The sequence below is a fragment of the Myiozetetes cayanensis genome, unplaced genomic scaffold, assembly GCF_022539395.1.
Source record: "Myiozetetes cayanensis isolate MyiCay16 unplaced genomic scaffold, myiCay2020 scf1, whole genome shotgun sequence".
NCBI lineage: Eukaryota > Metazoa > Chordata > Aves > Passeriformes > Tyrannidae > Myiozetetes > Myiozetetes cayanensis.
In genome coordinates, this window is record NW_026086604.1 from 109,965,680 (window position 1) to 109,986,472 (window position 20,793).

Sequence of the window (20,793 nt, forward strand, 5' to 3'; positions counted from 1 at the left end):
TCAGAATCCACCAGGGCAGCATCACCAAGGTGTACCGCAGGTCGCTAACACGAGGACTGGGAGCAGCTTGGTTGCATTAGTACAACACACAGTCTGGGCTCTGCCGAGGCAGCCTATTTATACCCTGCTGCCGTAGCTCTCCTTCAACAGAGTCTGTTGATTCTCTGGTACATAAAGATAAGAGCAATAGCATGACAGGCTGGGGAATATGCCCCTGCCAGGACAAGAATTCTTCTTTGTATTATGAACATAGTTTTTGACTGTGACCTTCAGTGTAGAGAAGAATATCCATTTTATGGTAGAGGTGAATGCACCTGGGAAGCAGTAAGAGGCCAGTCAAGGTCTCAGCAGACGCTTTCACTGTGGTAGAATAAGAGGGTTTCTACTAGCAGAATCACTGATTTTTATGCCATCCCTGCTAAGATGCTGATAAAGAAGGGGAGATGGGGCAGACATGGGAAAATTTCAAGTAGATGAAGAGGAAAAAGGATAGTGCTCCAATACTGTAAAGGAGAAATATGTGTAAGAGTAAAGGAGGTATGTCCAACCTGCTTCTGGAAAAGAAGGCATCAGTGCTCCAAAGGAAAATGTTTTTCTGCTATTTATGGGTTTTTTTACAAACATTGCAATGCCCTAGCACTAGCTAAAATTAAAGTGCATGTTTGTACGAAATTCTATTGAATGTCTGATTGGGGTTTTAATATGAAGCAGAACAGCTACAGCAAGGGGTAATTCTGGGAGAATGCACCTAACAGCAGAATTGACTCAGGTTTTACCACTGATTTCTGGCCCTGGGCAGTACGACTAAAGAATCCCCTGCAGAGGGTTTCAGGCAGGATTTCTATATCCAGAAATTTGCTGGAGAGACCCAGAGTAAAGACAGTATTTGTAATCTTGCCAGATTCAACTGGCTTGGAAAAGTGTGGGATGCAACTCTTAGATCCAGTTACAGCAGATTGATGATTCTCTATGAAAGGGACTCAGCCAGGATAAGATAAATAATAATTTGACTTTCCTTTACATTTTTCCAAAATCTTTAATGGGAAAAAATTTATATATATGCAAATATTTACTGAATCAATAGATAGCTGAGGCCATAAATAAAAAAGATAGTATGTTTTGGCATTTATTTTTTCATAGGCAAAAACGTGTTTCCCCTCCTCTGCTATTTCCCCCCCTTCTCAGCTTTTAACAGTTTCAGAGGGGAAAGAGAAGGGAATCCTAAAGTGATGTTAGAGCTGATCATTTCAGACTTCTCACCATTTGCCTGTCACCCATCTGTCCTGATCCCCAGAGCATGCTGTTTCTTATTGATGGAAATGTGTATGTTTCCTGCAAGCAGTTCAATTAAGACAACATGTTTTGTTTTTATTTGCATTTTTCTCTTTGAGAAGTCAGTCCTGTAAATTAATATTTAAGACACACTAGGAGTTTAACCATTTATAAGGAGGATTCTTTTAGTTGATACGTTGTGTGAAAAATATTTTTAAAGAGGAAGTATCCTTAAATATTTTTTCACCATTTCCTAAAGTTTCTACCATTTTTTTAACTTATTCACGGGTGTCTTTGAAATAAAGTGACCTGTGCTCCTTCAGGGATGTATACTTTATGCCTGTGAGTCCTAAAGGAGAATTTTGCGTTTTGCATTCATTTATTAAGGAAAACTGAGAGATTTCTGTGTTCATGAAAGGCCTATTTATTCTCCTAGACTGCTCAAAATATGTGCTAAACTGGATCTTCTGTTTAAAGGCTTAGAGTCCTGAAATTGGTGTCTGAAAATTGCTCAAAAGAACAATATCTCTGCCCTTTTTATGAACCTTTATTGACTGTAGTACATTTTACCAGCTAGTGAGTTCTCTCTGATTTATATGGTCATAAATAATAAAATTTTGTGTTTTCAATTGGAAGTTGTTTACAAGCAGATTCCATTATGTGTTCTTAACTTTTTGGCTATTGTCAAGCTAACTTGGATTCTGGTAATTTACTACTTTGTAGGATCCATGACTTGCTTTTATAAGCTTTGTAGAGAAAAAAATTATATGCAGTAAAATCTATGCTGAAGGAGCACTTGGAAGGAGAAAGAAAACATTCAATTCCTAAATAAGTATATGTTTTGGCTTTCTCGGAGTGGGATTCTGTCAAACTTCTAGGGACAGGGGACCTTTAACTGTGCTTAGTTACAACTTCACAAGTATCACTTAGGCAGGCAATGTATGGATTCTTATTTGCAACTGAAGTGTAATATCTGTCATTAGACTCATTTATATTATAATAACACTAGTAGAACAAATTGGTTCCTGGGCTCCTACTGTATTTTCAAGGGTTGCTTTTTTCTTTGTTTTTGTGTAGTAGTGATGACACATCCCTTTAGGATAAAGGCATTTTATTAAAACTCTTTTAGCAGGAAGAAATGTTGGCACCTACATCAATGCTGGTAGCGGAGAGCATCTGCACTGTTTGCTGTGATCATGCAGAGAAAGAGTTGACTTCCTTTCTACAGCCGTTATGACTGTAATTTCGCTCAATTGCAGTCTACTTTCATTTAATTTGTGCTCAAGGGCCCTTCACATGGAATGGTTTCTGCTGGGTGAAAGATCTTCATACGGCCGAGAGGTCATGATAAAATACACTCTACTGATTGTAATGAACACTTGGTGTTTGCTGTATGCAGGATGTGTGGAGGAATCCATATTAAATCCAGAAAAAAAAGTAAAATATAGGTTATTGTATCTACAGCTTGCAACTGAATTAATGGAGGCCTGCTATCAGTTATGAGAGGTCTGTCACCCACTTTACAGATATTTTATGTTTTAGGTTTACCTTTGTACAACAGCCTTTTTGTGGTGTTGTCATTGCCTGATGTACATATAACCCAAGACGTGCAGAGAAAATAGTTGTGTGACCATTAATCCTTTCCCAGGTTCTGGAAAAAATATTATTTAGTACAATGTGAGAAACAGGATTGTAGTTCTCATGGAAAAAGAAGTATTCACTAATTCTAACATGAAAACAAACTTCTCTAGCAGGCAATGAGTAAAAATAAATCACTTCTCATTGGGAAAGAAATTAAATGGTCTACAGGTATCTTCTGAAGAGGCAGAAAATAGGAGGATGGGGACAAGGCTATTCATTCCTCTCATTTCTTCCTTTGTTTCCAGGACCTATTGGACCATCTGTGCGTTACTTCTATGCATGGGTCACAAGCTCTCAAATTGTTTCCAGGTAAAAAATGTCTGTTTCTGATTTAAAATTCACTTATATATGCATTTGTGAAGGAAGAAAGGAAGGAAAAGAACTGCTGCAGGTGGTCAAAAGCACTCAGTGATGAAGTGTTCCTTTTGTCGAGTAATAGAGATGGAGACAATACGATCAGTTTTGTTTGTAGATCCTGACAGCACGTGGAGAAGGAGCAACAACTGTGCAGTTAGATCTAAAGAATAGGCACTTGTATATATAAGATCACTTGGCACCGTACTGCCTCATACTGCTCAACATGACTAATGGGATCATCTGAGGAAACAGGGGACTTTTTTCCCTGTTTGAATTCACTATCTTTACATAAAACCCCTCTGTATATTCAGGAGTTAATGCACTAAAGAAAACACAATTTTGTGTGTATATATATTTTTTTTATTTTGTTAAAGTCCGTTAAAGTCCTGCTTAAAAAGGTGAAGAAGGACTCCAATAAAATCTCAAGACCTATAACCAACCAACCTGGGAAAAATCTATAATGATATAAATTATGCAAAATTGTTGACTTCAGAGTCATGGTACATCTGCACACTATGGTGGAATTTGTCTCAGAAGGATTTGCCATATCAAATTAGACTTCATATCAATCTGCACTACAAACTTGTCTCTGAATGTAGCCAGCACCAGATGTTTCAGAGGAAAGGTGGAAGAAACCACCTGCTTCATATAGAAATGAGGCTAATGTGTTCTTTCCATTAGGTGCCCTCCTGAGTAGTGGTTAGATACAGATTTAAGTCTAAAAGCAGAAAATTTATTATTATTTTTGTTGTTATTATTGTCACAAAATTTATGGCAACTAGGTCTTTTTGCTGGTTTTATACATGGAAGTTTGAATATAATTTCTGAGCAAAACTATTTTATTTAAATCTGTTTCAGTATCAATAAGTCTTTCATCTCTGGCAAGAAGGTAAACCTGTATCTCCAGAGAAACCACGTTTGTGACGACAGCCCCATAACAGCAGTAGGAGAGGAAGTGGTGACTTTCAGAGCTTTTTAATGTGATCTCATATGCAGGAAGAAGGTTTGCATTTATTAATTTAATGTTTTACAATAGCTGTTAATGATAATGAAATTCTTTCTAGACTTTCTGAACCTTATGCAGCAGTCCTGCTTATTTTCCTGTTCCTCAGGATTAATATGAATTCAGTGAGACTATTGAGTTTCAAAATGCATTTCCTATGATTGTGGTTTAGGTCAGGATGGACGGAACTCACTTGTCAAATCATATGCAATAATTAGATCTGTAGGAAGAACTTTGGATATTTATTGTCTCTTTGAAACAGTGATTATTAATGACTAGAAAACTACAAAGTTAACAGAAATGGCATTGCCTTTACTTCCCCTTTAGTTGCTCACCTGAGCAGCAGTTGTCCATACCAGGAGAAGGAGCAAAGCACCAAGTGTGCCGGTTTGGGCTGCATGATCTGAATCCCCAAGGTCAGGTATCCCCAGAGGCAGAGTTGTGCTGCAGCCTCTTTGGACCGACATGGATGAGTTTTATGAGGTGGAGAGCATATTCCAGATTCCTTGAACTTCGTGGCTGAAGGACTGTTGTGAGCTTTTGCTCTTTCAGTGTTTTAGTGAGTTTCTACGTAAATACTCTTCACTAAGTTAGTTCTGCTATTTCTGTCAGCAATAATTTTTTTTCATAAAAACTGTCTAACTCGCTTTATCTAACAAAGCTACATCCCTAAGAACAACATAGCAATACAGAATGTTGAACTGTGGTCTTCCGACATCAGCCTATTTATAAAAGCAATACCAGCTCAGTAGGCGAGGACACCTTTTTTTTTTTCATTTAGAGAGTGGGAAAAAAATGCATCTTAGAATTTGAATAAGAAAAAATAACTGCCATATGAGGTGTACTATAGTTAAATTTGAGAAAAAAAAAGCCAGAGAGTATCAGGTAGAGTATCAGAGCAGAGACTTATTCTTTTTTCTCTCTTTCCCTGTTCCTTAAGGGCAAACTAATAACAGGAAAAAACACATAGCCCATAGTATTTTCTCTTATGTCACCAAAGGCAGGCTGACTGCTAGCACTACCTGGGTTCCTGGTGGATGTGACCTTGCCAGTGACAGTGTGTTGCCACCAGTGCTGAGGAATCCTAGTTCATCACACTCAAGAGATGGTGCTGTCTCAGGACTTACAGCCTGACCTGAAACCGTTGGAAAGACTAATATTGGCTCTAATGGCTTCAGACCAGATTCTAACAACACGAGGAGCAGTTTTCTTGTCTTGCTTGTTAATGACTTTTAAAGAGAGAGTTAACAATATTAGCTAGGACCTAGCTTCTCTGTCTGTCAGGTGATTTGTATATTGCAACTCTGAGTTCACAAATTGGTGTCCATGCCAGACTTCAATGATTAAAGAAAAAAATGTCTCACTAATACCTAGTTTTACCTTGATTTTTGCTCTTAATGATTCTTAAGGTGGTTCGACTGAGAGGTGTACAATAAAATTCCTCTGAAACTTCAAAGACAGATAATATTTAAATTTGTCTAAAAAAACCACAGCAGGACAAAATCTTTGTATTGGGGCTTTTTTCCTTAATCTTTATACTGCTGTTTCTTTAGTTGTTTTTTGACTGTTGCATATATTTATATCCAACTTATATAAAACCAAGAACAGAAAGACTGGTCCACCTTTTAAGAGGTTTTTTTCATGCATCTTTTTTTTAAGGTTGGGAAAGTCAGACCTGCTTTTCAGTTGTTATATTGGAAGATATGGTTTAGGTCAAACTTTATGATGGCGTTGTGGTAACACGGGAATCACATCCTACCTTACATCTACTCTGACTTTTTAAATTCACAGCTTCTGTTGTTTCTGTTTCTGATGATTAGAAAACTGTTCCAAATAAATATCAGAAAACACCTACTGTTTTTCTCTCAGATCTCTCCTTAAAAGAGTTTATTTTTAAGCAATATCCCCTAAAAGCTCTGGCAGTGTACTGGCTACCGAGGTAATGAACTAGTGCAGAGAAAAATAAATGTATGGAACTCTCACTGTATGATCAGCAAACATCCTTGTGCACATTCTTGTCTCACAGACTGTAAGTAAGGATGCAACTGGTAAACAATGATAAGATGGTGTAGGGACATGATGTTACTCATTTATAGTGAGGACAGAATATGAATTGCTTCAAAGTTAAACATTTTTGGGACATATGAGAGAAGTATTGAGTTTTGACTTATTGGAGATTTGTCACATGTCAAGTTCTTGTTGTAGTAGGCCTCTATAAGTAGGTGAAGATGAACTGCTGTGTGTTGGTGAAGATTGAGAGTTACTTTTGTTTCAAGTTTGTATGGTACTGAGCATAAAAAAAATTCCATTCAAAGTACTATAGGCTTGAATTACCTGTGAAATTATATTACCTATGGAATCATAATTGCTAATCACAGAACACAATAATCTTACTTGTATTCTGCTAGAACAGAAAATTGGTTCTTAGACATGCTGAACGTCTACATTACCAAAGTCTTTGAAGGAAGAGACCTCTTCCAACTCACGAATGAAAAACAGAGTTGAGCTCTACTCATGGGCTAGTTGGTTGAAGGCTTGGTCTTCCTTTAGTGTGATCTGTGGTCCAAGCTGTTCACACAATGGATGGAGGGACCTGCCAGGCAGAAGGTGGCTGATTGGTTCAAAATGAAAAGTCAAAACTTCCTAGGCCTGCAAACATCTGATGTGTTAACCTACAGCTAAAGGAGAAAAATCTTTCTTATCTCGTACAATAAGCAGAAATTCAGACAATGAATACGATGTCAAACCTCCCCATTCCCCTTCTACAAAGAAAGCTTCGTTTTTACACAGAAATAAGGAAAGTCATTTACTGCTGGCTTGGGTACAGTGCTCTTTTTATCAGATTAGAGTCATAGCTGCAATAGTGGAATGTAGCAGAAATGCACACAAATATTATTAACTTCCAAAATTAAGCACAGTATTTGTGAGTTGCAATCAGGAGTAGAGGATTTTTAATTAGAAATCTTGACAAGGCTTAAATGAATTGTTTTTGTCCCAGTAAAAAGTGGGGCCTTGATAAATTTCTGTTACTGAAAAGCAAGTTAATTTCCTCTGCTCAATTCTTCTTTCAGTGGCTGTTATACATCATAGGAACTAATTTATGGGCGAAAGTGCTGAGCAGGAATTGATGATTATTTTAAGGATAGATCAGCACAAAACTACTCACACGAGTAAAGGAGGCTGGGATTTGGTTCCCAATTCAAACTCCACAGATGCTATTACCAGATGCTTCAGAAGCTGGAATCACTTCTCCCCATCTTCGTGGCACATAAGAATGTAACATAACCTGGGGATTTGCACTTCATTCTAATACCACTGGCTTACAAGAGTGTGGCCATCAGTTTTGTGCTCTGACATTTCACATTAAAAAAATAAATCATTATCGCTGTTTTTCCAGTTTTATACAGGTTAACCCTGAAACCTACAGAGAAATGCTGTGTTCTGCTCGCATTAAGGAGCAGGTACCATCAGAAGTTCATGTCACATCTGCTTATCGCCACCCTTTGTGGTATGAGACAGTATCACTCATTTGGGGCTACCAGCAATGCCTGACCCTCTTCTATCAAAATGAACCCAGTCTATCTACATTTATGACATAAACTGTTTATGTTCAGGTGGGTATTGTGGCCAAAGCAGGTTAAAGAATGTATAAACAAATAGATACAGGGTACCCTCCACAAGCAAGGCAGAATCTGCTTGCTTCTCTCTTTCTGTTGGATTCTGTTACCATGACCGCATTACTATCCTTTCCTAATCAAAGCTGATGGTTTTCCACCCAGTTTTTCCCAACTCAATAAAGCAACTTCAGAAAAAAATTGATCCAGCTATCACAAGGCATCCGTTTTTCTCAAAAAAGCCTTCTGGATAGAAACCTGTTTAAGCCACCTGAATGGATGGTCAGAAGGAAATACTCAGTAATCTTTCTTAGAAATATAACAGTGACAGACCATGGCAGTTTTTCTCCAGTGTCATTGACTGGGATTTTCTGTGACAGGAAAGGTAGAGGCATCAAGAATTTCAGCTGGTTTTCAGAGGAACACCTGCCCTATAATAGTTCATGGCACTCACGACAGAGAAGTGCTGGGGGAAAGCCTGGCACAGGTATCTGGAGAAGAATGGACCATTTCTGTTAAGGATATTTTTTTTTCAGATGCTGTATATATTGAAGTCTTTATCAACAGTCCCTGGGCAGGCATAATTCCAATGACAATCCCAAAAAGGCCAGACAAGGCTGCTACGATTACACAGTTTGCAGATTCAGTTGCTGCAAAAGCCTTTGGTCTTCTAGGCATAAAAAATTCCCACAGAAGGGAATGATTTCAAGGGCAGTATTTGGCCTTATACTGTCAGGTTCAGTAATTATGCAATTCAATTAAATTAAAGTGGGAAAGTCGCTGAGGCAATTTTGAAAAATCATACCTTTAATCAGAAGAAGGAGGAAACAGACATATATATGTATGAATATAAAATATACAGTGTATATGCCTATAGTATATGTCAAAAGATAACTTTTTCAGTTGTGCTACTAAGGAAAATTCCATTTTCTCTAGGCTGTTAGAGTAGATTCATCCCCGTGGCACATGAGAACCTTCTGTTAGTGCGTAAAGCTCTATATCTTATGTATCTGTTACATACTTATTCTCAGATTCTCCTTCTAGGAGCAAAAACTTGTCCAGCTAGGTCTCTTATTTTGGTGGACCTGAGGCATTTTATTTATTTGTTTGCTCTTTCAATTTACGTGATTCAGTGTAAATATGTAGAAAAGGAAAGATCAAAGGATTTTACCTGGCACTTGAAACAGAAGGTACCAAGGTTTACCAAAGTCTGATTAATCCACAACTGATCCTTAGGTTTCGAACTTATCCTCTGTTGCTTTGTAGTATGAAGCCTTACACAGGGCACTTGGGGTGCAGGAGTATGCCCTGGATGCCAGTCAAATGAAAGAGGACAGCTGAGGGGTAAGAGCTAATGCGGCTTAGAAGTGTGGGATCTGGAAATAGGTGGAAAATAATTGTTACAAGGAGATCTATTTGCTCTCAGTGTAACACTTGATGATCTTGAAATATCCTAACCATAGAATTTAATGCAATTTTGTCAAAATATCAAATAGTTTATTTTTGAATAAAATCTGTTTTCAAGCAGTCAGTAATTAAAATCTAGAGATTGGTAATTGAAATTAGAGAATGAGTTTATATTTGTTTTAGCACTTATTTCTCATCCACACTCCACGAGAGATTTAAAGCATTGAAATATCTCATTTCAACTCTATTTTTCAACACTTATGATTGACTGAGAATCAACAGAACAGAACTGGCTGCCAAGGCCTCTCGTCCCGTTGTGAGCCACAACTCCTGAGAGTTTGAGCTTTGAATGTGTGTCAGCTCTCCTTCAGAATCAGTGGTGTCACTAGAATACCCAAAGTAGTAACACAGAGCCACACACTTCCTTTTACCTCTTCTGAGCGTGTTAGAATGCCAATCAAATGACATCTCGTGAGGGATGTAGTTGTCAGAGGATACATGCCCAATTAGGCTTGCAGGCACTCAGTAGCTGCAGCTGGTACTGCAGTGTTTTCCTTGCTACAGGGCAGAAACATTGCTGACAACAGCAACCTAAAAGACGTCCTTGGGACATCTCCCAAAATGCATCTATTATTGCAAGCTTGGTTGCTACCTGCAAGGAGTCTTTATGGTGTCTGGGATTGGAATCTCCCTTACGTATGCTTGAACTGGATGATTTTAGGTGGTCTTTTCTAAGCTTGATAATGCAATGATTCTAATTGAATTTAATGGGCTCTCTGTGTGCTCCTGGAAGCACAGGCAGTCTGTGTTCCTACAGAAATATGAGGTTTGAGCAGTTAACAGGAGAGCTCAAAAGAGATATATTTTTAAAATTTATTTATTTTATTTTATTGAACCCTGAAGAGGTGGGGGTGGGGGGGAAAGGAAAAGGAAAAAGGTATTCTACTCTACTGACTTGAAACATATATGGTCATGAATTTCATGAGCTTACTAATATGACTGTCATGTCTTTTACACAAAAATCATCATTTGCATTTTCCATTTAAGAACTTTATATTCTTTCTAAACTTACTGGAATTCTGTAAAGAGAGCTGACAGTTTTTAAAGAGAAAAAAGACCACATTATTATTATGTCACTTCTAGAAATGTTAATGGCAGGATATGAAGGACAGTATAATTATAGTGTTGCTCTAGCGATTCTTCTGTAAAGGTTTTCTCAGTACTTTAATTACAAACTACATATTTCATCAGTTTAAGTTTCTAAATTCTCAGCCAAACACCCTTCGGGTTGGATTCACACTTTGTGGTGTTTTTTGTTGTAAAGAAACCTCCTCTGGTGAAAGGCAAATTCACATGCAATTGTGAGCACCCATGCCTATGGAGGGCAGCTGGGACGAAGAGAAGAAGCAAGGAAAGAACAGACTTTTTCTGCATAAGAACTAAACTGTTGTTGAGAATAGGTGCACTGAAATAAACAGGAATGATAAAACCTTTGGAAGAGAAGTCAGGATGAGAGTTTGTCATATATCAGGCAAATTTGACAGACCATGCTGAAAATCTGCAGAATATGTAAATGAAATGAGATGAGGTCAAAGCAGAGCAAGAATAAGAGATTTCTTTGGCTCTCTAGACAGCAAGTTAGAGACCTGCTACCTCAGCATATCTGAACTCAGGGGAGGAAACTAAACATAGGGAAAGACAAACCCTTCGAAATAACATCTTTTTAGCTGCCTACCCCGCAGGTAGAATTCTCCATATTCTACAAAATCATTTTTTCAGTCATTGAATCCATTCTCAAAGCTTTGTTTGGGAAAATTTACTTTTCAGAGAATGCATACTGAAACTCCATTGGGATTTCTATGCAATGTTTTTAAACTCATTCCTATGAATTTATGAATAAGAGCTGACTTACTATGTGACCAAATATTTTCCTGGATCGGAGCCAAGAGAAGGGACAGATAGTTCTGTTAAGCTCCTTAAGAAAGAAATCTAAAAGCAGATAATATCATTTCAACAATGTTGCAATCTTCTCAAAATTGTAAAACACAAATCCAATGATTAGAGAGACTCCTTTGTTCAGGGAACAGCAATTTGAGATGCCTGATCTCTAAAGCCTCAAAGACCTCATTAGGAGCTTGTAATCCTTAGTTTGTTTAGGTACTATTGTAAGCACACCCTGAGAGTTTTGCCTAAAAACTATGGCTGCCTCTCATTGGTGGGGAAAACCATGAAGGCCACAATTTTAACTTTTGTGGTAAGAGAGTGCATCGTGATTGATTTTAATAGTGATAACATGGAAGGGTGGGATTGAGGAAGAGAGCAAATATATGCAGTTCGGGAATAGTTTGCAACAGCTTGTAAATAAGAGCAATGCCGTGAATTCTTTACTTCTTGACAAGGGAGGTAGAGCTGGTTTCATTTCGAGAAATCAGAAAATTAAAGGGAAGTCTTTGGTAACATTCGTTTTCGCGAGACTGTGCTACAGCTGGGTTTTGCTTTCTTGGTTTCCTTTCCCTTCATTCTCCTGCTGTGAAATGTGGTGCTCTACTGTGAAAATGGGAGTGCATTTGTGTGCCTGTGCATAGGGAAGTAGCCAGCATTCAAAAAATCTTAACAAAGATTTATGAGGCAAATTATGTTGTTTGCTAAATACCCAGATGGAAAATCAGAAACTCTAGACATGGTGAGTAGTGAGAGCATCAGCAAAAAGCTGTGATTCAGTTAAGTAGAAAGCCTCACGATTTAATTAAAAATGAATTAGTATTCTCTTTTACGAATAACAAAAAGGGTGTTTTGTGTTGCATGTGTCCCACCTGCCAACACCCTTCCTGAGGCGGAGTCCTGTACTCTACATTTTTCTTCATTTGCTACTGGTATAGGAAGTAGATAGTTGGCTTAGTGGGGGCAATGCCTACTTACAATAAAATGATACTGATAACAGAAAGAATATTCTGCCACAAATTATTGCAATGCAGTTGATTTCAGTCTAGGAATTAGTTGCCTTGGGGAGAAAAATTAGGGAGCTTGGACTTGTCAACAGAGAAATTCATAGAACACCAGAAGCTTACAAGATTCACAAATGTTAGATCTCTCCCTTCTCTCCTCTCTTCCCCAGACCTTTAGCTCTTCCCAGGTTCACAAGGATGGCAGCACTGGTGTTCATCCTGGGTGGGGGAAGGTGAGTGTCTAGCTAACAGGGAGGCAGAGCCATCCCAGTTCCTCCAGCTCTTTGCTGCTGGGGCAGGGGAACTGATCTGGCAGTACTATTCCAAGCTCACATGGGCAGAAAACAAGGGCAGAAACACAGGTAGCACTGAATAGAGACATTATGGCAGTACCAGAAGCTATTAAGTTTCCAATTAGGTGATATGGTGTATTTTTTGAATCATGATACTGCTGTGTCAGCAGAGTGCTGTTATCACTAAGGTCATTGTGCTATGAGTCACTGTTGCCTCATGAAGCACAGGGGAACTGAAAGGCAGTGTTATCTGAAATTTTCTCATTTTCCACGTTTCATTTTCAGCAACACTGTCAGTGTTTCTGAAAATCTTGTTATCCTACAGTTCAAAGTTTTCCTTTTAAACACTGCATTTTGTGTTTCAATGAAAACAATATTCATCAGCATGCAGACTTGTAAGTAACAGAGCTGCATCTGGAAATGTTGACCTACTAATTCTCTGTATTTATAAGAAATAATAATGGTTTTTTCTAGCTGTTATGAGGCATCATGCTGCAGAAGGACTGCTTAGTTTTGAGTATTTCTATTCCAGTGGTGCAATGGCAGGTAAATGAACTGGCAACCATCTGTATTTTGTAGTCTAGTCCAGCAGTGACAGGTTGGTAAACTGCATTTCTCATTTACTTGTCTGCTCGTGCTATGCTCCCCCCTATAGACAATGGTGTTAGGTCTGGGTGTATTACACCTCAAGTAAACAGAAAATTCAAAAATTAAAAAGCAAACAATCAGTGCCATTGCAGGTGGCAGGTGTTACTTGTCCAGACAGCTTGAGTCAGTGGGTTTCTTTGGCTCTTTTTCCCTGTGAATTGAATCCAGGGTGCTTAACAAGTATGGAGTTATCCACAAGTTTGCAGTACATGGGCAGGAAATAACAACCTGCTGCTGTATTTTGTTACTGCTGAGTGCTATGTGTTTTCTCCATGGTATCTACTTTTACTTAATCTTAGCTATTAAATCACAATACCATCAGGAAACAAGACCCTTTTAGGAGGCAGAATGGAATGAACATTTGGCATAATGCAGATGACACTGCATTGTTCTTATTTTCCAGACAGAAAGCTTGATGCACAGTGGGTGATTTAAACTGACAGACAGGTACTTATACAAATAAGCAAATAAGGTGACCAGAGATCCCTAGTTTGGAGATGAGTTACTGCAAAAAAGCCAAGAATTATAAGGCATCTGTGTGAGTTATATAAATACAAAGAATCTTTGTGAAGTGCTCTGCAAAGGTACATGATTAAAGAAACTCTCAGGTGAACCTGATAACAAATAGACTGAAATAATATTTTTTTACAAATTTGACCCTAAGTACCTCAAAAGTCTTCGTTCTCAAATAAAAGATAAACAAAGCTTGTCTGTCTCTCCACAGATGATGTAGAATGTGACAGTCATTTGCTGACAGCATGAAATTTGCTGGCATGAACATGAAATGAAGAGGTGAATATCATCATGAACTGCAAACCACGTCATATTAGGATAGGCAGGATATGATTGTGTGCTATGTAATTGGGCCAACATGTCTGGTTTACTTCAGATGGTATTTTGGTGGGTTCTTTGCTAACATCCACAGCTCTTCTTTTACACATCCAACCACTGTTAGTACTCTATTTCTACTGCTCTTTTCCTGAGTGAGGCAGAAGTAGGTTTCTTGCGCAACTTCCTGAAACACGAGAATGATGCTTAAAAAGCCTTGGAATAGAAAATAACTAATATTTGCTAATTTTACTGCAAAATACTGCCTAGCAAGGCACTGAGACTTCACTCCCCTAGCCATCAAAACCCTGCTGAGCCTGACACGGGTGGTGAATAGAGGCAGGCAGCTATGTGGAGCCTCTTGAAATGATGTGGATTTGCCGTGATTATTGGCAATTCGGAAAAGAGCAGCCCACTCTTCAAAATGCTAAATAATGTAACAGTGAGTTTGAAATCACTTCCTATGAGCCTTTCTTCTCTGGTCCCTCCTCTCTTTCAGGCAGAGGTGTGCTGAGTTCTTAGGAACAAGCATAATTTCTTAACCTATTTTAGAAGAGCTTTCTTTGATATTCCTCTCAATGCTTTGTTGCCTGACATTAAAACCAAACACCATTGTTACTTTACAAAAGAAGAAAAAAATACGTTCATATCCGAAGACAAAGAAAGATGGCATTAACAGAGTAATTATGTACAGGTATTTTAGAAATAAAAAAATTATTGTTTATAGGTGATTGTTGCAAAGGAGACGCCTGCATCTGCCTTACCCATTTTCTATGTTATTAGCGGGATTTAAAAAAACAGTAACAAGTCCAGTGGCAGCTTCACAGGGGGCCTTTGCCACCATCTATTGGTGAACGAGGGGAAGAGGCAGAGTGATCTGACCTTGCTGATGGTACCTACCGTACGGGTGAAAGATTTGCTCATTTTGAGGTTTTGGGGTAACAAAAGTGGGCTTTTTTCATCTTTCTCTGGGAGAGAATGCAACATAACTGTAGTTATGCCCTCTGAGTGAAAAGCTGTCATAGCCAAACCTTAACAGCTCTACTGTTGTCCCACTCACCCCTCCATGGAGAAGGTAGCTCTTAAATTACAGAGCAGAATATATTTCTAATGTCAAGTCTCCTGTTAATTAATTTGTTCCTGGCTTCTGACAATGGAATTAGGCGTATTTTTCTTGCTGGTTTCTAGAAAAATCACACTGGTGTTTGAATAGAGTACTGTTTCTACTGACAAAGCTTGGAAGAGGGCAAAGGTAGAATAATTGCTGGCATTTCTGCACTGCCTAGTGAGAGAGATACCTGTGAAAGGACATCATTTCCAAATGATGCAGAGTCAACATATGCCCCTAAAAAGATAGGTAAGAAGAAAAATTGAAGGGAACCAGTGTCAGCAGCTGAGCCAGAAAGTAAATCTTTAAAGATGTCTCTAGATACGGAATGAATCTATTTTATTGGATAAATCAACCCTGCTTGCATATGCAAATCCCTCATGAATAAAGCTTTTTTAATACAGGCTCCAAAATGAATTCAGGTAGAGTCAGTGACAGCAGTGAAGGAGCACAGAGACAGTTTAAAGAGATTGCTTAGTTTTCAAATCAACAAATTGCTGTGGTTCTACTCAATCCATCAAAATAGGAAAAGAGAGCAATCTGGCAGCCAGGCGGGAAGATCTAATGGTAAAGGACATAATGTTCTGGCTATTTTAGGACCCATTTACACTGTGAAACTGATGGCATTAGAGAACAGTTGTTGGACATATTTGGGGAACAGCTGTGTTATTGCTGAAGTGTAAAGTGTATGTAGACCTGTCGGGGTGCTCAAAAAGAATAGTCTACTGGTGGTGGGGAGCGGCTTTTCTTCATTGTAAAACCGTGTTCTTACTCATTTCCACTATGAGTGAAAAATGACTGGCAGAGTCAAATGACTTCATGAACACTCTTTTTTTCTTGAAAATGGCAGTAATTATGTATGATAACTTTGATAGCTATATCAATCATTCTTAAATAAGACTAGATAATATGGATCAAAAATGTGCCTTCAGTGTTCATTCATAGATATTGCGGTCATTGTTTAGGTATCTCTGCTCCTTGAATAAGACACTTACACTCCTTGCCTCCTTTTCTTTCTCTCTGTGGGGCTGCTATTTTTCTTATGCTTCAGAGTGGACCTGCCACAGAGAAGTAAATGTGAGAATAAAGAAATGCATCTCATCACAAGATAATATGAGAAAGATTTTGAAGTCATTTTAAGGTAACTTTTTCTAGGAAAGACTTCTTTCAGTTTCACTCATTTACGAGAACCTCCGTTCCAGTTCTGACCTACATGTTGTGTTTGAAGTTGGCATGTATTGTGATTTTTGGATTAATAACTGAAGTAGAAGGAAGAATTACTTTGCAGAAATTTTAGTATGTATCTCATTTGCTTACCTACCTGTTTGCATCCATATACATGTACAATCTGGGAAGATCAGAACAGATGTTCCATCTCTGTTTAGTCTATATTGAGAGAGTTAAAATGCCACTACAACTTAATGTTGACTCATATATCTTGCATTTATAACTATGCAGCCTAAGACAATTTATATCTGCCTTTTATTATTTGTAGTGATTTAATGTACTTACATTAGATTATGGCTTTAAATTCAATACGCTCTTACTGTACTATAAATTCAAAACACGAACACAGTTCATGTTCCTGAAAACTGACAGATGAAAAAGAACAAAACAAAGAAAAGAAACTACCTGTCAAAGTGTGTGGGAAGAGAGAAACAAGCAGTATATATGTTAAGAAACACAGGAGATTAGAAAAATGTATCCTTTTAAGAACACTGTGAGTGTAGCACTAACACAGGCAAGGAATCTTAGTAGGATTATTATGACATTATTCCTTCAAATTTATCATTCTTCATCCTCTTTGCAGTATCACACCTTTTCTCACTTGGAATACTTTGATGAAGAAAGCATTCAGTGCCCAAATCACTTGTAGGATGCACTTTGAGGGCATGCTTGCTTTATCCTAGAGAATCCAAGACATTCATTTTCTGTTTCTCACAGATCCTGTTTGCTCTCTCTCAGAGTTTAGCATTCCCTGGCTTCAGTGGCTCTCAGGTTTTACTATGCTTATATTTACTTATTTTAGGTAAATATATTTGGTTTAGTAAAAGAAAACAGAATAACACATGGGATACTTGTTTCTTTTGGCATTAGCTCCTCTCACAGATGTTCCTGTGGGAAGAACAAATTTTACCTGAATGAATTAAATTTGGCCTGCTATGATTTAAATTACAACAGTAAGAATTTCAGTAATAGTATTGACATTGCAGAAATATCTGAGTTTGTTATGCTTAAATTTTGGGATTTCTAGCTCTTCTACACTTAGGTAAGGCATTTATAGGGACAAATGCTGTGGTTCCTTATCGTTTACCATTCAGAGAATCACAGTGGGTCATCTGGTCAAACGTCCCTGCTCACGAAGGGTCATCCTAGAGCACATTGCACAGGATTTTGTCCAGATAGTTCTTGGATATCTCCAGTGAGGAAGACTCCACAACCTCTCTGGGCAATCTGTTCCAGTTTTCAGTCACTCACACAGTAAAGAAGTTCTTCCTGAGTTCAGGTGGAAATTCCTGTGTATCAGTTTCTGCCCATTGCCTGCTTGGTACCACTGAGCTCCATCTTTTTGGCACTCCTCCTTCAGATACTTGTGGACAAAATTTTATGTCGTTGATAGATACTTTATATTGCTGATACATTGCCAGACATGTTGTTGACAAAACCTTAAAGCACAGCTCTATGGAGAGTTTAGTTTGTTTATGCTGTCTTGAAAAATGTTTTTGTCAAAACACTTGAATACTGAATATTTCATTCAAATCAGCTATATTTTGGATCCAAATATATTTCCCTGTTGGCTCATAATTTCTTTCCTTCCTAGTGGGACTATGACAGTGTCATCCCCTGTGAGAGAAGGTCTCTAATGATGGAAGAGAAAACGCAGCCTGGGAGCACAATGTGCAGGGGAGAATGGTAGCATTCACCAACTAGTATATGACTTCCATGGGGAATTGTAATAAAATATCCAAATAAAATATTTAGGTTTTCATACAGAAATGCAAAAAATGAGACCTCTCCAGTTTTGTGATATGTGTTTGTTTTACTTTGCACATAAATATTTTTTAAGATGGGAAACTGTTTTGTGAAAATGCCATGTAACTTTTAAGAAATAGATTATCATCGTAAAAACTACATTTAGGAACTGGTCGAGGTTTGGACTAAAGACTGACAGCATCTTATCAAAACTTCATTTTTAATTTTATCCATTTTTATTTGGGTCTATTAGTAGCAACAACGTGTGAAATTCTTTTTCCTTGCAAGTGTCCAATGACTTTATAATTTTTTTAGGAACTCCAAAACAGTGTTGTTCATTCTTCAGTCTGTGGAATATCCTCTCATCATTCACAGGATCACAACTCAGTCTGGATCTTCTTGGTATGGCATCACCTCTTTGAAAATTTGTATTCATTTCTGGATATATGAGGGATTTAATATTGAGGCAATATTAAAATGATATGAACCTTAAAATTTATGAGCATTCCAGGTATTCTTGAAAACCCCTCTGACCTGAGATGTACAATTTGCAAAGATGTTTGGGGAAATCATAGCAGGAAAATAAATAAAAATGATATTCTAAAATGAAGATGCTTTTTTGACCAGCAAGGGAAGCATTAGAAACAAACTGGTGTTTTGATTTCATGTAAGAAAGTTAAATTAACCAAACATTTTTAATTGGGAGGGTTTTCATTGTTACACTCTGTCTTGTTCAATTGAGGCTCCCCCATACCGCAGATCTTGACAGTTCTAGTCTTGACATTTCTAAAAATGCTTTCATTACCTCTTGAAAATGCCTGTGAGAGGATTTAAGTGATGAGTTAATCCAAGCATAGGATATAGCAGTGTGTTTTCGTTCCAGATAAATATCCATGTTCCATTACTGAAGTTGATAAAATAGTTGATGAACAACAGTGACCTGATGCCTACTGTTCCTGTACTACTGGATATTTATTCTTTTTATATTCAGAAATGCATAATCAGGATATATATTCAGATTTCTTCCTAATTTTAGAGGTGATTGCCGAAAATCTCCCATCTGTGGCTTACACTGGTTGGCTCTTATAAGCACTTGCTTTTATAAAATAGATGCTGCAGAGATTCGACGTAAATGAATTTTTCATGCAGGCTGCTTCTGTGGGGCTGCTGGCAAAAAGTTCCCAGGAAAACCACACACCTGGCAGAGCTGTTATAACCCAAAGAAACCAAGACTGTAGTTGCTGAGGGGTGACACATGATGAATATCAAAACTTGTTATAAGATAGGGCTGACTTGGAGAGTGGTGACCGTCTATCCAAGCCAGGCAGCTGTAGACTGTGAGATAGAAACCCAAATTACTTTCATAACAAGCTGGTCTAGGATGTCTCCTGCTCTACGAATGCTCTAACATTACACAAAGTAAATCAGGAAGGAGACTAAGATATTAAATAAACTGGACTCTAAAATAGCACCTCTTGCCCTTCTTTCTTTTTGCTACCCCAACTGGTTCATCTGCAGTACTCTTAAGTATTCACCATGAATTAGGATGCTGAGAAACAAAGGCATTTATCACAACTGAAGTGAAATACGAGGTATCAACAGTTGCCTTGATTGACAGGAAAAGGTGGGTTTATAGTGTAAGGAGTAAAGCAGTGTAACCATATGACTTTCAGAAATATTACTTAGGTTATGACAGATTTTCCTGGCTTCTTCTACAAGCTGTCCTTAAATTATGGAACCAGGGAAAAGAAAATAACTGGAAATTTCCCAAATGTGATGCCTCAGGCTTTGCCTAGAGTCTCAGGATACTGCTCATCCATCTGCTCTTTGCAAGAGAAATGCTGGTTTTTGTTTGCCAGAGGGAATTAATTTTTCCAGGTTTGGCACTCATGGTAGCAACTGCAAATAAGGGCCATTAGCAGCGTAGTAGGAGGTACCCCTCAGCACTGGCTCTTCTAAAAATGCCTGCAGGTCCACAGTTGTCACTGTTACACTAAAATTTTTATTATCTGCTCAGTTCAGAGGGCTTCCCCCTAGCCACTTTGTAGACAGCCTCAGAAGAACATAACTGGCCAAACAAGGCCAAGTAAAATGTAAGGCCCTACTGATACTGCTGCCTACCAACGTGGAAGGAAATGTTACAAACACACATACATACACACACATACACACAAATCCAGTTAGTCTAAATGAGTAGATAGTCACACTTACCCTTTTTCAACCAGAGCCTAAATGTGGTTGTGTTGTGGGTAGTCTCCCTCCAATGTCATTTCCCACTTACTTTTACAGCTTCATCTTCAAAGTTTGCCCTGAGCAGCCAATAGGACTCTCCCTCTTCTCTGTAGGAACTTAATCTCCATCTCTTCTTTTTCAAAAGCTTTAGTGTCTTGAATCACCCTTGGTCTATATCTTTGAGAACTGAGGTTTGGACTAAAAATGTAGGGGCTTGATGGCTTTTTCTGGAGAAAGGCATTGGGACTAGCCTACTGGCTAGCTACTCTGATCCAGGGCTGAGGAATTTATACTTCAGTATGCTGAAGGAGCTATTAATGTCACATATTTAATGCTATAGAAGAAATACACATGCATTCCCTGAGTTCATGGTCTTCAGTATTTGATACCAGGTTTCAGAGGAGATTACACAACACACCAATAATGACAGTTACTCTAGAACGATAAATAGTCCAAAACACATCATCCACAT